This window comes from Phocoena sinus, chromosome 8, assembly GCF_008692025.1.
Source record: "Phocoena sinus isolate mPhoSin1 chromosome 8, mPhoSin1.pri, whole genome shotgun sequence".
Lineage (NCBI taxonomy): Eukaryota > Metazoa > Chordata > Mammalia > Artiodactyla > Phocoenidae > Phocoena > Phocoena sinus.
In genome coordinates this window covers 44,770,928-44,790,400 of record NC_045770.1, presented here as the reverse complement: position 1 = coordinate 44,790,400, position 19,473 = coordinate 44,770,928, and the positions used below count along the sequence as shown (strand labels likewise).

The window sequence follows — 19,473 nt, the reverse complement described above, 5'->3', positions numbered from 1 at the left end:
TCTAATTTAGACTATCCCTTCTGTTTTCTTTTCCTCCCTAACCCTACTAACACTAACCCTATCCATGTTTCAGGGCCCCAGGAGCACTTCCTTCATGAAGTCCACCATGGTTGCAGATACTAAAATTAAGCTTTCTCTTCCAAACTCTCTATCACTTTCTCTATACAAGCATACGTTGTTTTATTGCTCTTTGTGAATATCGTGTTTTTCACACATTGTAAGTCTTTCACAACCCTGTGTTGAGCAAGTCTATAGACACCAGTTTCCCAATAGCATTCGCTCACTTCATGTCTCTGTCACATCTGGTAATCCTAATTTCACACTATTTTCATTATTATTATATTTGGTATGGTAATCTGTGATCAGTGTTCTTTGCTGCTACTACTTCTGACTCACTGAAAGATCAGATGATGGTTACCATGTTTTAGCAATACAGAATTTTAAAATTATGGTTATGTACACCTTTTTTAAGACATAATGCTATTGTACACTTAACAGACTACAGTATTGTGTATAAACATAACTGTTATATGCACTGGGAAACCTAAAAGTTTGTGTGACTTGCTTTATTGCAGTATTTGCTTTATTGTGTTTGTCTGGAACCGAATTTGCAGTATCTCATAGGTATGCCTGTACCTCTGTCAGGTACCCTACACACTCTATTATAGAAATGTGGGCATACTTAGGGGAAGGAGAATTTGAAACATCCAGTTCCCAAGTCAGTCCATCTCTACCTTCCTCCATGGAACTCGCTAAATGGAGGCAGAGTTACTCTACCTGACTGATTCTATTTCCAGAAAACTCACTGGGCAGCAGTAGCCTTTGAGGCCATGCTTAGCGGTTTGACCTTGAGCCTAAGCCAGGTACTGCAACTCAGCCTCCCAACCAACTATCAAGGTTCAGCAGTAGGTGCTTTCGTGGCTATTAAAAGATAGTAGGTAGTTTGATTCTCACTCTTTTGTTTTTCCTCTAATGAGCAGAAGAGAGAGATCTAGGTTTAAATTCCTGCTTGATGTCTTCCTAGCTTTGTGACTTGGACAAGTTACTTAAATCTCTAAAATTCCAGTTTAATCACCTTTAAATGGTGACCTTTATCTTGCAAAGGGGATGTGAGAATGAAATGTTATAGAAAAGCCATCCATACCTTGCACAGAGCCTGGCACAAGGTAGATGCTTCATAAATAGTAACTGAACCAAAATGTAAATCATAATAACCTTTAGCCACTGTGTTTTGTGGTTAAGACTTTGGAGAATGAAAGCAAGCCAAAGGTCTCTCCTCATGTGATGCCCAGGAGAGCTCTCTGGCCATCATCTTTCAGGCTCCCTTCCTGATTTTTCTTTATGCCTTGTGGACAACAGACAGCACTTGGCACAAAGGCCAATTGAGCCTTATTCATTTGTAAATCAAATCACAGTGCTGGGGCCTGGTTACTGTACTGCTTGTTGAATTGGATGGGGGCAAGTATGAAAATTTGCATTTGTATGACACTTTAAAAAATAACTTCTGCATATATCAGTTATGTGCATCAATACTCTATCCACACTGTAGAGATAAAGAAGTGGAGTTGTAGACAGGTCAAGTATGTTTTCCAAGGTCACAGAGATAATAAAAATCAGAAGTAGACAAGAATTTCTAACACCAAGATCAGTGTCCTTTTTGCGACTATATTGCTTTTCTCTAGAAATATGCACTCCCTGAACAATATTACTGTATCACGTTTAAAAAATACTCTGATTAAGACATAAAGTTAGGGAAAACAAACCAGTAACAAGATTAGATCTTTCCTGGAAAGTGCTGTGTTTTTGTTTCCTTAAATAATGCCCACTAGCTCTGCTTAAGACCTGGGCCCAGAAGCTGACCGAGAGCAAGAGCTTGAAAACCAAATGACACACGTGTTTGTGCACAACCTGCCGAGTCCTTTGGTGTTGTTTGGGCATCTGGGAACAATTGGCCTCTTTGGGCAGCATTAGGGTCTTGAGGAAGTTCCTGGTGACTATTTTCCCTTGTCACCCAAACATTCCAAATGATTGCAAATTCAAAAACAAAAAAAAAAAAGAAAAAAATCTGCCAGAAGAAAAGTGATGGAAGTTTAACCTTTGTAATTTCTCCTTAAGTCATTTTGATGCAGGTGGTTTTTTCCCCCTTCAATGATTTTATCTATCTATCTATCTATCTATCTATCTATCTATCTATCATCTATCTATTTTTATGAAGTATCGTTAATTTACAATATTATGTTAGTTTCAGGTGTGCAGCGTAGTGATTCAGTATTTTTGCATGTGTTTTTAAAGAAAGGTATCTTAATCTGTTTGAGCATTCAGGATGCAACAGGGGTCAATTCAGTGAAATTCAAGTTTGAATTCTGCTTACACCATTTCATCTACTTTTCAGTCTTTTTCCTCCATTAGAAGAAGCAGCTCATGGATGGGCTGTGAGCTTCAGGTAGCTAAGAGAGCTCTGTTAAAATGTGTGCTAACAAAATAAATACTTTACAAAACACTTAAATATCATAAAACTCAATGAGCTAGGAGCTATTTCCACTAAAGATGAAGAAACTAAGGAAATCAAGATGACTGTCAGTAACTGACAAGCTTATCTTTTTGTGGATGCGGGCTCTGGTACCCACATTTGAAAGCAATTCATGCAATAGACTCGATATTTGTAGCTATGGGGGAGATACTGGCTGCTTAGGGAATTCTTGTGCCTCCTATCTCTTTAGACTTAGATCTCTGTCTGTCTCCACCCCCTCCCTAAATCACACATCTGAAGGGGGTGAATCTGCAAGATGCTGTCTTACTTTGTGTTAGAGGGTGCACGTCAACTACTAAGAGCAGCAGAGCAAAGAGGATAAGAGTACAGATTCTGGAACAAGGCAGCAGGTTAGAGTCACAGCTCTGCTACTTACCAGCTGTGTGACTTTGGCCAAGGTCGTTAGCCTCTCTGTGCCTGAAAAAATGGGTTTAATAATAGTAACTTACTAATGGATTTATACAAGGATTAAATGAGTTTATACTTATTAAGCATTTGATTAAATAAATTGATCTGTGTTACTTGGTCCCTGACCCAAGTTCTGTTACTAATGATCTGGTTTGTTTCTTTTGGTTCAAAATATAAAGATCTGGAAGAAGTATGTTGCCAAGCAGAGACATTAACTGCTGTGTTCTTTGAGGAATAAAAGAAAGGGTGAAACAGTGAGGAAGGGGAACAGAAGCAGGATGCGAGGTAAGACAACTAGACAGGGCTGTATGATATAGGGCTTTGGAGTGTCTTTATCAGAGAAAGATCATGTTTTCATTTAAAAAATTTTACATTGAGGATGGAAAATAGAATGAGAGTGGGAAAACCTAGGGAATAATGAAATAGGATGCTAAGAGCTGATGGTGGCTTAGTCCAGGGTAGGAGTCTAATTACATATAGAAAGCAGGGAGAATAGGATATGTCAGTGGATTGGATGTGAGGTGTTAAGGAAAAAGAAGAATCAAGGATTAGTTCAAGTTTTCATTTTTAAGCAACTAGATGGATTAGAATGACACTGAGTGTGAGAAATCAGTTGGTGTGGGTGTGGAATCAGAAGTGCTGTTTGACATGTTAAACGGGGAGATCAGTCAGCGTCCAAAGCAATTGACCAGGCAAGAGATATTGGTGGCTTAGATTAGGGTGACAGCAGTCGAGACGGTGAGAAGTGTTCAGATTCAGGACATGCTTGGAAAATAGAACTGACATGACCCGCTGACTGACTGGATGTGTCGCAGATATCAGACTTCTTTTTGAGCTCCTGATCACTCTTTCAAAATATGTAGAGATGCTAGACTAATTTTACTGGCTGTATAGTGTTCCCTTGTATGGATATATTTTTACTGGTTTCAGAATGTCTTACAATTTCTTGCTTGGGTTACTCCAACAGTCTCCTAACAGATCCGACTGCCTCCAATCTTGCCCTGCTCAAATCTTTGTGTTTCCAGGGTAGATATACAGTGAGTGGTCTTTCTTAAGCACAATACTGATTTTGTTAGTCTTCTATTAAAACCATTCAATTGATAACCAAATTATACCCTAAATACCTTGTCCTGACCTTCAAGACCTTTTCCTATCTTGCCCTCTATTTGCCCCTCTGTTCTGATCCATCATACTCTATGCACCAGCTATTTGGAACTTCTGGCAGCCACGTAATAAACTCTTCTCTCCTGTATCTGGGCATCTGTGCATTTCCCGCCATACATCTGGAACATACTTTCTTTTAGATTTTCTACTTATTAATTTGTGTGTGTCTAGGACTCACCTCCACTCAGAAGTCGTTCATGACCCTCCTCCAGTTCAGAATTAAGGTTTTGCTCTGTTCTCCTATAGCACGGGTGCTGATGTTTATCATATACTAAGCACCCTATAAAGAAATCGCCTGTTTACACATCTGTCCCTAATCTAGACTTAAGGCTCTGCTTTGTCCTCTTGTAGCACTGATGGCGACCCATGGCTGATTTCTAGTATACTGTGGGCTCCCTGAGGACAAAGCTTCTGTGCCATTCACAGAGGTAGCCCTTGTGCCTTCCACAGCATCTGACACATAATTGGCACTATTAATATATACTAAGGATATGAATGAGGCCTGATGCATGACAGGATGTCTCAAAGGGTATCACCAAATACCAGGTCTGGTCTTCAGATTGTCAAATCAGTTTATTAGAGCAATCATTGCTTTGTAGAACGGCACTAAATAAAACTAAACAGCAATGCCAGTTTACAACAGAATCTGCCAGGTGGTCCATACAATCCCATTAAGCAATCCTCTATGCTTCCACCCTCTAATCAAACTTCATGTGAAAAATTCTGGTCTAATCAAGATGAAGTAAGCACTCTCCACCATGTTTCTCCCACGGAATGCAGTTGAAAACCCCAAGTGGAATGATTGGAGCAGCTTTCTGAGGATTCTGAAAAGTGGTACCAAGTGGACTGGGGAAGGAAACCAGAATTGAAAACACCACCGAGCCATGCATGAGATTCTTGGATCTTTTCCGCCAGAGTCTCCAGGTCTAGACTCGAAGGCAGCCCAAAACTTGGAACTGTGCACCAGACAGAAAGAGCTCTATGAGATGCTCTCCTTTCTGGTCTGAAGACTGGAAAGGGGCACCCTACAAGTCAGAGTGAGGGAAATTCCATTTTTGTTTTTTATTTGTTCGTTTTCTTATGCAAGCCCCCGGGCAGTCCTGCAGAGATGGTGTGGCAAAGACCATGGTGGCTGTGCAAGCACCTATATAATTCAGGGTGGAAACCCTTGTCTATGACCAAAGGAACTGTCCCAAAAGTATGGGGAAACTCCCTATTGCTTTTTTCCTCTTTCTAGCCTCCCCACACTTGGCTCCCATGGCAGTCTAGTTGGGGAATAGGATGTGTGAGGCAGAGGTAGAAACTAAAGCCTAGATTTTTGCCCAGGGGACCAAGAAGGGGATGGGAGAGGCTAGGAGCTGAAAAGTGTCAGGGAGACCATGGAGAGGGGGGAGCTCAAGAAAATGATCACACAAAATTGAGTATGAACTCCTGGGCTCCCCAGTGAGTTGTGAAGCCATGGATTTGACCCTACTTAGCACACCAGAGTTTTGAGAAGTGAACTATAGGATAGAACACTGCCTAAGTCCAGGACTTACCACTCAGTGCGGGGCACACGTGCAGAAAACTCTGATAGAACCGCAGAGGCTTTGAGAACTGCACTGACAATGGAACCACAGCCCACAGAAAGCAGGTATGAACTTGTAGCCTAAAGCGAACCAGGCTGATTTCCCGTTTTTTAAGGATCAATGTTCTCTATAAGGTAACATTATATTTGAAATATCTAGAATCATAAGAGGACACCTGGACTAAAGGGACTGTCTTTGATTACTTGGGGGTGCTGTAAGAGTTCCACCGCCTTTTACCGATCTTCTGTCTACATTTCCAATCTGTCTGCTCTCCTTTGGTTGACACAGCCTTTCTTTAGCTGTCTTAATAGAACTCAGAATTATATTCAGTTCCTTTGTTCTTGCTGCTTAGGCCCTAGAGAGAAATTCTGGCTCATTAGGTAATTTATTTGTTGACTCATTCAGAGATGAATTAAGTTACTGATTAAACAGACATTTATTGAGTCCTTACTGTATGTCAGACATTCTGCTGGATGTTGGTAATACCAACATGAGTAACATGGTATCTCTATCCTCAGAAACACTCAGCCTATAAACTTCTAACACTCAACGATAGAAGTTTGTGATGGGCCCAAGGAGTTTCACCTTATTAGGCAAGTTTTGAAGTCCTAAGTGCACATATTGAAATGGATCATTTTATCCAGCCCTCTTTTCTCAGCTACTAAGTGGTAGGAAAGAGAGGACATGTTAATTCTTTGGCATGTTAATGCACAAAAGAACTAGACTTCATTTAGCAGTTATTTACAGTGTTCAAGGATTATTTTTTAGCGTCTACTAAAGGCCAGGCCCACTGTAGGCATGAGGATTTGTGCCAGGCCAAACTTGTCAGCTGCTCTGAGGCTGGATCTGCCCCACAGCAGCCTGGAGAGAGGAAATGGAAGCAGGGAAGGAGGGCTGTTCCCTCTTTGTTTCTTTCCTCAAAACTGGATTCCCTGATTTAGAACACTTAACATTCAATCCTAATTTTACTATTGTTTAATCAAATCAGAGGGCTCCAAAGGGATAAGCAGAAACTGGAATCCTTCAATATGTGATTACAATTTAATTTTACAGCACTCAAAACATGTTCTTTAATTCATCTGGGGAGCCGGAACTTTGAAGTAGCTGTTAAACAAAGGGAAATCAGACTGTCTTAATGCAGAATGAGAGAATGTCTGAGATACAAGGGACTTTAGAAAGCATCTAGTTCTAGAAGCTGCAGAAAGCAATCTCTTGGGCTGAATTTGGCCTTTAGTTATGTTTTGTTTGGCCTAAGTGCCATTTTATGGAAATTTCACATAAAAATCTAGCTTTTTAGGCTCTCTTGGAAAGATCAGAAGATATCACGGTAGTGGCTTCAGACTCTCGCATGGCAAATGCTGACCTACTTCTGTCTTTTACATCATTTCTTTGGCTCTGTACTCATTGGAGATTGGGACCTCATAATCTGGTCCAATAAACTCAATGGAGGAAAATAAGGCCAAGAGAGGGAAAAGTACTTCCCTGAAGTTGTACGTTTGGTTAGTGGCAGCCGGCCCCAGACCCTTTGTGTCCAAACTCTTGGACTAGTACTGTTTTCATATGGGAGGCAAAGGAAACCATGATTTAACATTGTTTTCAGCAAATGAACTTAATGACCATAGAGCAATGAAAGCAGCAACAATTTATTAAAAAAAAAAAAAATCCCAAGTTAGTTCTCTGTGTTAGCCCTTATACTAGATACTGAAATACTTTGGGATTGTCTTCATTACTTCCTTTCTACCCACCAGTAGGGGAAAGATAGTAAAGGGAAGGAGGATGTAAGGGAAGAGATTCAAGGGAAGGAGATTATAAATCTACAAGAGTCCATTGGATAACATATTGTAACATGGCAATGAAAAAAACTGCAGTGAAACAAATTCTCCCCACTCATTTATTTTTCAAATCTACTCATTCCTCATGCATCTGGCAGACGGATTCCATTTATGCTCAGTGGATAAGACAATAATTTGTTTCCTGCTGTGACAGAAGGGCAGAGCATCCCCCAAGCCAGAATTAATCTTCTGCCATTACATGGCTTATGCAGAAATGTGCTTATACCTCTGACACGTAATGCTTTCTGCCATGCATTAGAATTATCTATGTGCTTGTCTGTGCCCACCACAGAGTAAAAGCATCCTGAAGACTAAAACTGTCTTGTTTATACTGTATCCTCCACAGTTGCTAACACAGTGGCATCGAGTGAGCAACCCATTCCTTCATTTAACATTTGCTAAGCACCTCTTTTCTGCAAAAGCCTCTAAACATATCATGAGATTCAGGGATTAGTTCAGAATAGACCATCAGCTTCATGCAGATTGGGCCCACGTTGATCTTGCATATATTGTATTTCCAGCACCCAGAACAGTGGTCAATATTGTCACTAATATATTGGTGGGTCATATGAATTATGGATGAATACGAATAGACTTACTGTATAGTGAGCCAGACAGAGAAATGAATGTTATAATGAAGATGCCGTTGCAGGTAGCTTCTTGGGAGCATAGGTTAAGATTAGTAAAATAAAAAACTGGTTAGGTGACGTAGGGCTTGGACAGAGACTAGTGATGTCAAGCTGGAAGAAACAGCCTACAAAAGGATTAAAGAAACTGATGACATCACATAAATCACTCAGCCTTTTCCCCAACACTGTATGTGGGCTCTTCTGGGTTAGGAAGCATGGCAACACTGGGAACCCAGAGCTGTAGCCATAAGCCTAGAGAGACACCAGTTTGTAATATCCGTAGCTACTCCAATTGAAACTGCGCCTGAAATACAGGCAGTTGACCCCTAAATGCTCATATTGAAATGCAAATGAAGGCAGCATCTGCAGAAAGAAGACGTGTCTTCAGGGAGTTACAGAAACTCAACAGAGATTGTACACTTCTATGTGCAGAACACCAAATTTTAAATTTAAATGATTCACCATGAACAGCCGGTTGGCAGCCCTCTGATGGATATGTTATTTCAGATAGCATATCTCTTTCATTCACATTACAGTATTTTGAGGAACTTCCATATGGTATGTAAATGAAGGAAGAATGCCACAGGGATATGAAGGCTGGTGGTAATGATATTATTAAAAAAGAGTATGTAGCAAAAAGCCATAGCATTCCACTCTCCTTACTATACTAAGACCAAACTCCTAGGCCAGACCTTTCTTATTCGGCTCTACCCATTGGTCCATCTTCACGACTATTCTTTTTCATTTTAATCGTGTTTCATAATATTTCCTGGAGACTTGGCTTTCCCATCTCTATATGATGAGCTTCCTATCATATTTTAAAACATGGTTTAATGGTCACTTTACTGTGAAGCCTTGCTAGAGTTTCTCAGGTAGAATTTGATAATTCTTTTTCCAGGGCTTCCTCATTTGGAAAATAAAGAAAACAATACCTTCTTGTAGAGTTGTGACAATTAGAGACAATACATGTAGAAGTCAAGACTCCATAACGGTACTACATAGGAAACTATTGCCGTTGCTGTATACCTAGTACAATTTAATACAAGCAGTCACTAGATTAGTCTAAGATATTTGTAAAATTAGCACTCCGTACCTTTGAAAATTTGAGAATTACTGTATGTTTTATTCACAAAATGTTCCAGAGTTTATGCTTCTGAAAATAAGTGATGCTAAAAATTTAAGTTCCATTAAAACTTTTACTTCTAATTAAAAATAACAAGCATGCTAAATGAAAACCCTATCTCATACAGTAAGCACTATAATTGAAGTGAAGTAGAAAGTTGAAAAAAAGAATTACATTGCAGTGTATAAACCTGCAAATAATTCAGCTACAAGACGCAGAGTTTGCAAGTTGTACACATGGAAAATTAATTATCATGTCTAATACAAGAGACTTGATTAGGGTAGAAGGATTTGTATAAAATGAGACACTGGATCATTTTTATCAAAAGGTATTTATGAAGCACCTTCCTCAGACTGTGCTAGTTACCGTGCCACTTGTACTAGCTTCTTTATTGTAGATGTTACTTTAGAATCACAATAATATCACTTTTGACCATGACAATGATTATTTTCTATAAACCATTTTATTTTGAATTATTCAAAGGCAGTCATTAGAGGAGAAGAGATGGGAGAAGAAGGTATCCCACACATGCTAGATGCTATGGGCTTGACATTCATTACCTTATTTAACCCTCACAGCAAACATAAAAACTAAGCATTAATTTCTGCCTTTGTTTAGATGAGAAAATTTGGGCTCAGAGAGTTAAAATAAAATGCCCAGTAACAGAAAGCTAAAACTGAGTAAAGCAGGATTTCAAACTCAGTTTGATCTGGCTCTACAGACTGACCTTTCTGCACCAGCATCTCCCATTTTTGTAAACACAACAAGGTTACTTTTGTAAATGTCAGTTTCCTTCCCTTGAAAATGAGAGTAATCATCCTTACTAACTTCTGAGGATAGCACTTGAGCAAATAAATGAGAAGTTATAGGTAAAAGATTCTGATTAGTAGTAATGGGCAATATTTATTGAGAAATTACTGTTCTAATTTAGCCATTACAAAAGCTCTGTAAGTAGCTACTACTTGGATATGTTAACATTAGTGAACTAGTCTCTCTTTTTTTTTTTTTTTTTTTTTTAAGGAAACTGAGGTTCGCAGACATGAGACAATTTTTCTAAGGACTAATAGATTGAAAACACATCAGATTGTAAAGCACTGCCAGTATCTGGATTGAACATTTTTCAAACACTTTAGCACTGTATTGACATAGAGAATCATGGGGGGGTATAATATAAGAAACCATTCTTTGAAGTATTAACTTTCTTGTCTTCTAGACTCTAAACCCACGTCCCATGGGTTTGTTTTGCATTTACAGAACGCAGCACAATATAATTAAAAGAACATAGATTCAAATTTTAGCTCTTTATTTGTCAGTTATATGTCCTTGCCTCGGCAAGCCAGGAAATCTCTTTGAGCCTCAGTTTGCTCATCTGTAAAACAACAACAACAATAATAACATCTGAGGATCAAGAGAGAGCAAGTGAACGAAAGAGCAAGAGGAAACCTTGAACTGTTTTACAATTCTAATAAGTTAGTGTTATTATTTTATAATCTACAGATCTGAGAACAAGTTATACCAGTTCTCCAAAGAAATCTCTGAGCTGGCTCATTCTGGCCTGATAACTATCTCCAGTGAAGGAATTCAGGACTGAGACTTTATTGTCCTTTGAAAAGAAATCCTGCTTCTTAAGTCTAATTATTGCTGGAGGTCAAGGTGGGACCTGTCCTTGGATATGTTAACTGCGGCCCATCCATCGATGTCTCTGCACAGTGTCTGAAATATTCTTCTCCGCTTAGTCTCCAGGATTGATCCATGTTTTTTTTAAAGCAGAGTGGAAAACCATGGAGTTAAAACATTAAAGGATTCACAAAGACATTTCAACTGTATACAATCTCTTATCTAAAAAAGCCATTTTCTAAAATATTATCATGTATTAACAGTAATAAAGATAAGCAACTGCTTAAATACAGTTTACCTTACCATTATGAATATGCCTTGATTTCATTATAACCTGGACTTCAGTCCCTTTGGTTCATGGGATCGCCAAGTCAGCACAAGGCTCAGAGCTGCATGCTGGCGGGGAACTATGGAAGGGAGGGGACACCTGTCTCTTGACACCTGGTCTTTTAGTAAACATGTAAAATACATTCCTTTATTCATTCAACAGGTGTTTACTGAGCACCAGCTATATATCAGAGTTGTTCTAGCCGAGGTTTCAGCAAGTATTTGTTAAGCACTTCGTGTATTTAATGATCTATAAAATTGCCTAGTGGCAGCAGGGAAGTCAATTCCATGTGGGTGCACATGGTTTCGCTTATTTGGAGTTACACAGCCTAAAGTTTGAGACTGCTTTGCTACTTACTAGGTGTGTAATCTTGGGCAAGTGATTTAATCTCACTAAGTATATATTTTCTTCCATTTTCAATAAAAGGACACTAAGCTGTCTCATAAGATTGTTGGGAGCATAAAATGAGATAGAACCTAGCAAATTTAATAAGCAAATAACTGCTTATTAAATGCTAATTATGATAATGATGATGGTAATGAGACCACTTATATCATTTCCTGTTATTGAATTAAGCTATAGTAATCTTCACTATTTGGCTGCCTAGAATCCAAATCCCTTCCTAATATTGATGTACTCATTGTACTTAGTACCTCATTGTACTTAGATTCTAGAAGGCTGTATATTCCTTTCATTAGGGAAATTGAAGTAGCCTTATCCTCTTGCATTCTCCGTGCCCTGGTTGCCAGGTAATAGGAATACGACCCAGGCTCAGTGAATTGGAAGCTCCTTCCCAGGAATCTGGAGAAAGTGAAGCAAATCAAAGGATGGCCAGTATTTATTTACAATGAAGTGAGCGGAGTGGGTCCAACTGCAGTTTTACTCTGGCCAAATTGCTAAAAGCTGAGCTTCTTGTTTCATGGCCCTTGGGAGCTGGTCCAAGTTTCCAAACTTAGTCCTCCAGCTACCAGTAGATCCTGGGAGGCCACGATATTCTTCCAAGTAATAGTATTTATTTATAATTATATTTATTTATTTTACTTAAGAGAGCCAAGCTAACATTGGTTTCCAGTGATTACAACCCAGATCCTGACATGAGTCAAATTCTTGTTTGGAAAAGCAACCTGTTATCAGCTGGGCAGCTACTTAATAATTATTTGAATTCCAATTCTACTGTTAATTTTTATGATAATTACTGGTTTAACTTTATCCAGTATTCTATGGGTTTATATGGGTGCCTACAGTCCAACAGAGGCAAATTATTTAATTTTATATTGAAGTAGAATCATGGACCAAAAGATTTCCAGAGCTGAATTATTTGACAAAGAGAATGCAGACATCAAATTTAATTCACAATTCCTCACCAGGATAGCAGATGCCTTGCACTGTGGAAGCTGATTTCACAATGGAGAACGTTCTCCAGTTACCTGTGACCATTTGAACCAGCTAATTCAGTTTAGAGAAAGAATCACCAGATGAATTTTCTTCTCTCTCATCACTAATTGAGGTTTAATTAAATACTGCCTTAGAGCATAAAAGGAAACCCTGGTCCATGCCTACTTCTTTACCTTATCCAAAGAAACTGAGAGACATGGAAGGAAGGAAAAATAACAACAGAGAAAGTGCAATTGGAAACTGAAAATTTCAGGCATCAAGGGAACTCCTAGGAAAGAAAATTTGCCATGTGCTTCTGAGATGGTCAGTTCAAACACCAATTTTGTTGTCCAAATCTCGCACATGGTGTCCAATTACAGCTAGTTATCCAGGGTTTAAAAAACATTCCCCCCGCCTTTGAAGCAATTTACTATATGTTAGTTAAAATGTCCTAACCATAAAGCACCCTTGGATATTGTTTTTATATTTTGCTAGAATTTCCCAGATATAACATATGCCAATTCAAGCAGAATGTGGAAAACATTTTAACATTTGTGGAAGCAAGAGTTTGCACATGGTTTATAAATGCACAAAGCTCTTGTGTTTCTCTCTACTGTGCCCTGTAGAGGTTTGTGACTTAGAATTGTTTGAGTTGCATTTTTCATACAGTGTGAATTTTGGCTGCATTCTTTTTTAGAATCACATTCTTTTATTTATTCTGAAGTGTTGAGATTCTTAGCTCTACGAAATTGCTAGAGAAAAATATTGTGCAGAAGAAAAATGCTCATAATGATATGGTTTATTGAATTTTACTGAATGCTGGAGACTACGTGCTATGGACTGAATTGTGTCTCCTCAAAATTCACATGTTGAAGTCCTAGCTGCCAGTGTATTGATATTTAGGATAGGGCCTGTGGGGCGTATTTGGGATGGGGCCTATGAGATGCGAGGGTGGGGCCCTCATCATGGGATTAGAGTCCTTATAAGAAGAGATACCAGACAGCTTGCTCTCCTTCTCTCTGCCATGTGAGGAGGTGGCTGTCTGCAAGCCAGGAAGAGGTCCTCACCACAACCCAACCATACTGGCACCCTGATCTTGGTTGGTGCAGAACTCCAATATCCCAGTCTATTCTATTTTGTTATGGTAGCCTGAACTGACTAAGACACTGTTAAGTGCTTCCTAGGTACTAGTCGATGTTCTTCTCATAAGGCCTCTATCAAGTAGGCATTTAATATCACCCCAAACTTACATCTGAAGAAAGTGAGGAAGGAGAGTTTCAGCAACTTGTGTACCAAAGCTATTAAGTGGCAGAGCCAGGATATAAATCTAGCCTGTCAAATGCCAAAGCTTGCCCCCCCTACTGTGATGTCTTAACTTTCCATTTATGTAAATCCACCACTCAAGAAACATTTTAAGCACATTTGTCATATTCATCAATATATAAATTTACCTCACATTTCTTTGTGAAACTTTTTTAGGTCTCTCATGGTCCCTGCTCTTCCTGTAGTTACTGTCTGAAACATAGATATTAAGGACAGTTGTCATTGGCTTCTAGCTTTGAGTTCTTCGTGCTTTCATCCAGGCTTCTAGTCTTCTACTGACTTAGTAATTTTGCTCCAGGGGTTCTTCATTAGCACTGCACGTCACTAAGGTACCAGTTCCACTTCTCTTATTTGTCTTTACATATTTCTACCTGTGTAACGTCAAACTTGAAATATTTTGCGTGAAACTCATCTTCTTTACCCACTCTGTCCCGCTTTTCTATTTTCCCTGTTAACAAAATTTCTCAATAACATATTAATGAAATCTTGAAGTCACCCTTGACTTCTCTCCCTGCCTTAACCCTGCAGAGGATCACCAAGGTTATGCCACTTTTCTGTCATCCGACAGTAGATGCTGTTACACCCTCAAATTCCCAGTAGCTTAATGCAATAAAAGTTTATTTCTTGCTCACATCCAGTGCTAACCTCTATTTCATCCAATAAACTCCAAATGATACTGTCAGATTAACCTTTCTAAATGTGATTTTTGATTACATAATTTTCTGCCTCAAAATTTTTCGTAAATTACTTAATATGTAGAAGAAAATTCCCCATGTCATTGCCTAGCATATGCGATCCTTAAGAAATCTTTCCCCACTTTCATTTCCAGGCTTATCTGTTGTGACATTATGACACTTCCACTCTGGTTGAACAAGTATACCCTCCATCACCTGAACAGGCCTTGTATTTTCTTAACTCCATTCTGCAATTCTTCTAGTCTTCTAAGCTTGGAATACTCTGCCTCAAACTCTCCCTCTCACAGCCCAACCAAACATCAGGACTCAACTCAAATGCTAACCATATCATTAAGCCCTAATGTCCCCAGACACAAGCATTCTCTACCTTCTCTAATGCCTAGAGCTCTTAAGACCCATTTCATCATCTTCTACTTAACATATATAACCTTATTTTAAAGGTATCCCCAGATAAATTATAATATACCTGAAGGAAGAGATCAACCACTAGCTAATCTTTGCATCCTCTCTTACAACCCTTGAACTAGCTCATGATCTTGCTTAATGGATGTTCAAAAAAATGATAATTTAATAAAGAAGCTGTAATAGGAGTTTAATAAATGCCCTGAATTTGGATCAATACTTTATTTCTTGAAAAGAAATCATGTGCCACTTAGGTCATATTTAATAACTGCTCTGAGAGTCATGAAGCCTTGAATTAATCAGTAAATATTTTGGAAGCAACAGCTTAGTGGGAGTCACCATGGAAACAGATGCATCCTCTAATGACTCATTATTGTCCCTAAACAAGCAGAAGCCCTCTTCATCATGGACTCTTCTACTCCAGCACTGCTTTCTCATTTGCTCAGGCTATTCTTTTGGCTTGACCCCCTCCTCTCCACTTACCCATATCACATCCAAGCTGTCCCTTCCAATTGTCCTTGGATACCCTGATCTGCACTGATTTCTCCTATCCGTAGACTACCATGACTCTTACTAATTGAGTCACACTTTCCCCCCAGTGCTTTAAACCTAAGAGGCCTTGTGGTAGAGTGAGCAGAGTGTGGACTCTGGAGTCAGACTGAATTCAGTACTTGTGGTGCAACCTGTCTTGGAAAAACTAGTGAACCTCCCCAAGCTTTAGTTTCCTACTCAACAAAATACGCTACTACTACCCAAAGAATTATATGAAGAATAAATGGTAGAACTGTACTTGAATTGCCCTGCAATTCAAGGGCCTGGCATAGAGAAGAACTCAGTAAATGGAGGTTCCCTTTCCTTGACTTTCACTAATTAAAAATACCCACTGCTTCCACTGCTACTGTGTGGATCCAAGGCATCATCTGTCATCTTATTACTGCGATGGCCTTCTTCTTTTTTTCTTTTTTAATTTATTTATTTTTGGCTGCATTGGGTCTTCATTGCTGCGTGCGGGCTTTCTCTAGTTGCGGCGAGTGGGGGCTACACTTCTTTGCGGTGTGTGGGCTTCTCATCGCGGTGACTTCTCTTGTTGCAGAGCACGGGCTCTAGGTGCACGGGCTTCAGTAGTTGTGGCACGTGGGCTCAGTAGTTGTGGCTTGCGGGCTCTAGAGTGCAGGCTCAGTAGTTGTGGTGCATGGGCTTAGTTGCTCTGTGGCATGTGGGATCTTCCCAGACCAGGGATCAAACCCGTGTCCCCTGCGTTGGCAGGCGGATTCTTAACGACTGTGCCACCAGGGAAGTCCCACGATAGCCTTCTAATTGTCTCCTTGATTGCTTTTTTGCCCATGCCTACCATTTATTCACGATAGCCAAAGTGATCTTAAAAGAAAGCCAGTACAAGTCCTTCCTTTGCCCAAATCCTCTAATGGTTTCATGTTTCACTAGAGTAAAAGCCACGGTCAATGCAATGCCAATAAGACTCTGCAAGATCTCACCCTCTGTTACCTCTGCCATCATCTACTACTTTTCCCGAACTTACTTTGCTCCAGCCATACTGGCCTTCCAACTACTTTCTCAAATATGGCAGCTCATGACCCTCTCTGGACTTTGTACCTGTGGTTTCCTACTCCCGGAATCATCTTCCCTTGTGTCTACCTGTTGCCCATATGTTACTCCCTCATCTCCTCCTGAGATTTATACAAGTCACTTTCTCAGTAAGATTGTCCCTGACTACCCTATTTATTTATTTTTAAAATATTTATTTATTTATTTTCTTTTTCTTTTTTTTTTTTTTTACCTGCGTCAGGTCTTAGTTGCGGCACGTGGGGCCTTCATTGAGGTGTTCTGGATCTTTCACTGCAGCATGGTCTCTTCGTTGTGGCACGTGGGCTCCTCTCTAGTTGTGGTAAGTGTGTTTCCTCTCTCTAGTCGTGGTGCGCAGCCTCCAGGGTGCGTGGGCTCTGTAATTTACGGCGTGCGGGCTCTCTCGTTGAGGCGCGTGAGCTCAGTAGTTGTGGTGCGCGGGCTTAGTTGCCCCGTGGCATGTGGGATCTTAGTCCCCTGACCGGGGATCGAACCTGCCTTGCCCACATTGGAAGGTAGATTCTTTACCACTGGACCACCAGGGAAGTCCCTGACTACCCTATTTAAATTGTGCTCTCTCTAATGTTCTAAATCCTGCTTCCCTAATTTATCTTTCTCTTAGCAATTATCATCATCTAATATAGTGTAACTTACTTATTTTGTTTTACTCTATCTTCCTCTAACAGGAATGTAAGCTCCATTAAGGCAGGTATTTTTGTCTGTTTTGTTTACAGCTATAGCTCCAGCACCTAAAAAAAATAATGAGGGGCACATAATAGGCATTTAGTAAGTATTTGCTGAAGAGATAAATAAGTTATCTAGTTTTAATAGTACATCCTTTATTCTTTTATATTGATACCTTGAAGTCAAGTACCAGATCATATGCTTCCTCTGGTTTCCACCCCAGCATGTTGTAAGGGTGCAATGATAACTTGCTAATACACATCATCTTTTAATAGTCAAGCTCTTCACATCATTTTCTCAGTGACCATGTCTTTGACAGAAGCTCTCTTGTCACCTCAATGCCCGTCACAGCTTTAGGGGACAATAGCTTCTTTATTTAGTAGCCATATGGCCTGGGTGGCAGTTGCCTACAATTTTTAAAGGTTGTGACATTGGCAATTACCGAAATGTCAAAACTCCAGGCCAACCATGTGGGTTGTGGCGACAACCATCCCACACAGTTGCTGTGGTGATGTAGATAAACTCTATATAGCATCTGACACTGAGCCATAAGATTAGAGTTAAGATTAGCTCTATATAGTGCCTCAGGGAATGGCATTGGTTATAAGGCAGGTATACTAGACTAAAACACCTATATTAATATGAAGACCAGGGCCACCAAGAGGCAGAGGAAACATTTGTGGTTTTCTTTTTATGTTGTATGCTAATAATATGCTGTTAATCATCACTTCTAGCCATGAGATTATTGGAAAATATATTTACTAATACCATATGGTGCAGTTCTTTTTCACAGTAATGTAAATGCCAGTATTTTCTAAAGCACACTCTATTGTGATAACTTTATAAGCGTAAGGTACAATAGAACATTTCTAGAGATCCTTTTATAGACTCTTTACATATACCATCTTGTTTTATCTTCATAATGAATCTAAAGTATAAGTATTATCTAAATTGTATAAATAAAGAAGGCAAGGCTAAGTAACTAGCCCAAGGTTACAGAGTGAGTGAGTGGTGGAACTGAATTTAGCACAGGTCCTCACTCCGAAGCTCTTCTGTCACTCAGTACCGCTTCCTGAGTCAGCTCCAGGAGAGAATGCTGCACTGGGCATCTCAAAAGGGATGAGCTTAGGGATTAAAAGCAAGAGGAAAAATTCCTTCTATAAAATAAATTTCTGTTTCACTATGGGCATCAAAGTTACAAAAGATATAAGAGAGGAAGAATTCAGTTATTTGCTGGAATTCTCTGAAGCCTGAGACTAAATCTGTAAAAAAAATTATATAATACATATTTTATACATATTCTAATATTATATATTATTATATAATTTGTATAAAATATAATATACTATTATATAATTTATATACTATATATATACTTAAATACCTCTTAAAAGCTTTATTAAAATAAAATTGACATACGGTGAACTGCACATATTGAAAGTGAGCAACTTGGTAAGTTTTCATTTATGTGTCCTTTTGTGAAATCATTACGGCAAACAAGATAATGAATGTATCCATCACCTCCAAGATTTTCCTCATGGACTTCTTAATGCCTCCCATCCCCAGGCAACCATTGATCTGTGTTCTGTCACCATAGATTACTTTATATTTTTATAAAGTTTCATAGAAATTGACTCATCCAGTGTTTATCTTCCTTTTCCTGGTTTCTTTCATTCAGCATAATTATTTTGAGATTCGCTACATTGCTAGGTGTATCCATGGTTTACTGCTTTCTGTTGATTTGAGCAATATTCCATTGGACTAATGGCCATCCAGATTTTCCAGTGCCATCATTTCTCTGAATTGCTTGTATACCTTTGTCAAACCAGTTTTCCGTATACACGTGGGTCTTTTTCTGAATTCCCTATTCTGTTCTGTTGATCTATTTCTCTATCTTTATGCTGTTACCACACCGTTTTGATTACTCTATTTTTAGACTGAGTCTTGAAGTCAGGTAGTGTTAATCCACCAACTTTCTTCTTTTTTTTTGAGAGTTGTTTTCAGTATTCTAGTTCCTTTGCATTTCCATAAAATATATTTAATTGGTTTGTCAGTTTCTGTTTAAAAAAGACTACTAAGAGTTTAATTGGAATTCTTCAAATCCATAGATAAATTTGGGAGAATTGACATCTTAACGTTATTGAGTTTCCTGATATGTACACACAGTGTATCTCTTTTTTTAAAAATTTATTTAAATCATCATCAGTTTTCTGAG

At 39.1% G+C, this 19,473-nt stretch overlaps 1 protein-coding gene and 1 long non-coding RNA gene across 3 annotated transcripts in view; one reads left to right on the top strand and one right to left on the bottom strand.

The window, feature by feature from the left end:
• Positions 1–19,473, bottom strand: part of GRM5 (glutamate metabotropic receptor 5) — a 565,234-nt gene that overhangs the window by 103,746 nt on the left and 442,015 nt on the right. The gene's annotated exons all lie outside the window — the stretch shown is intronic.
• Positions 1–19,473, top strand: part of LOC116757904 — a 147,975-nt gene that overhangs the window by 99,462 nt on the left and 29,040 nt on the right. The window contains exon 3 of the long non-coding RNA XR_004351110.1: positions 16,798–16,896. This is a non-coding gene — a long non-coding RNA (uncharacterized LOC116757904). The remainder of the gene's footprint in view (positions 1–16,797; positions 16,897–19,473) is intronic.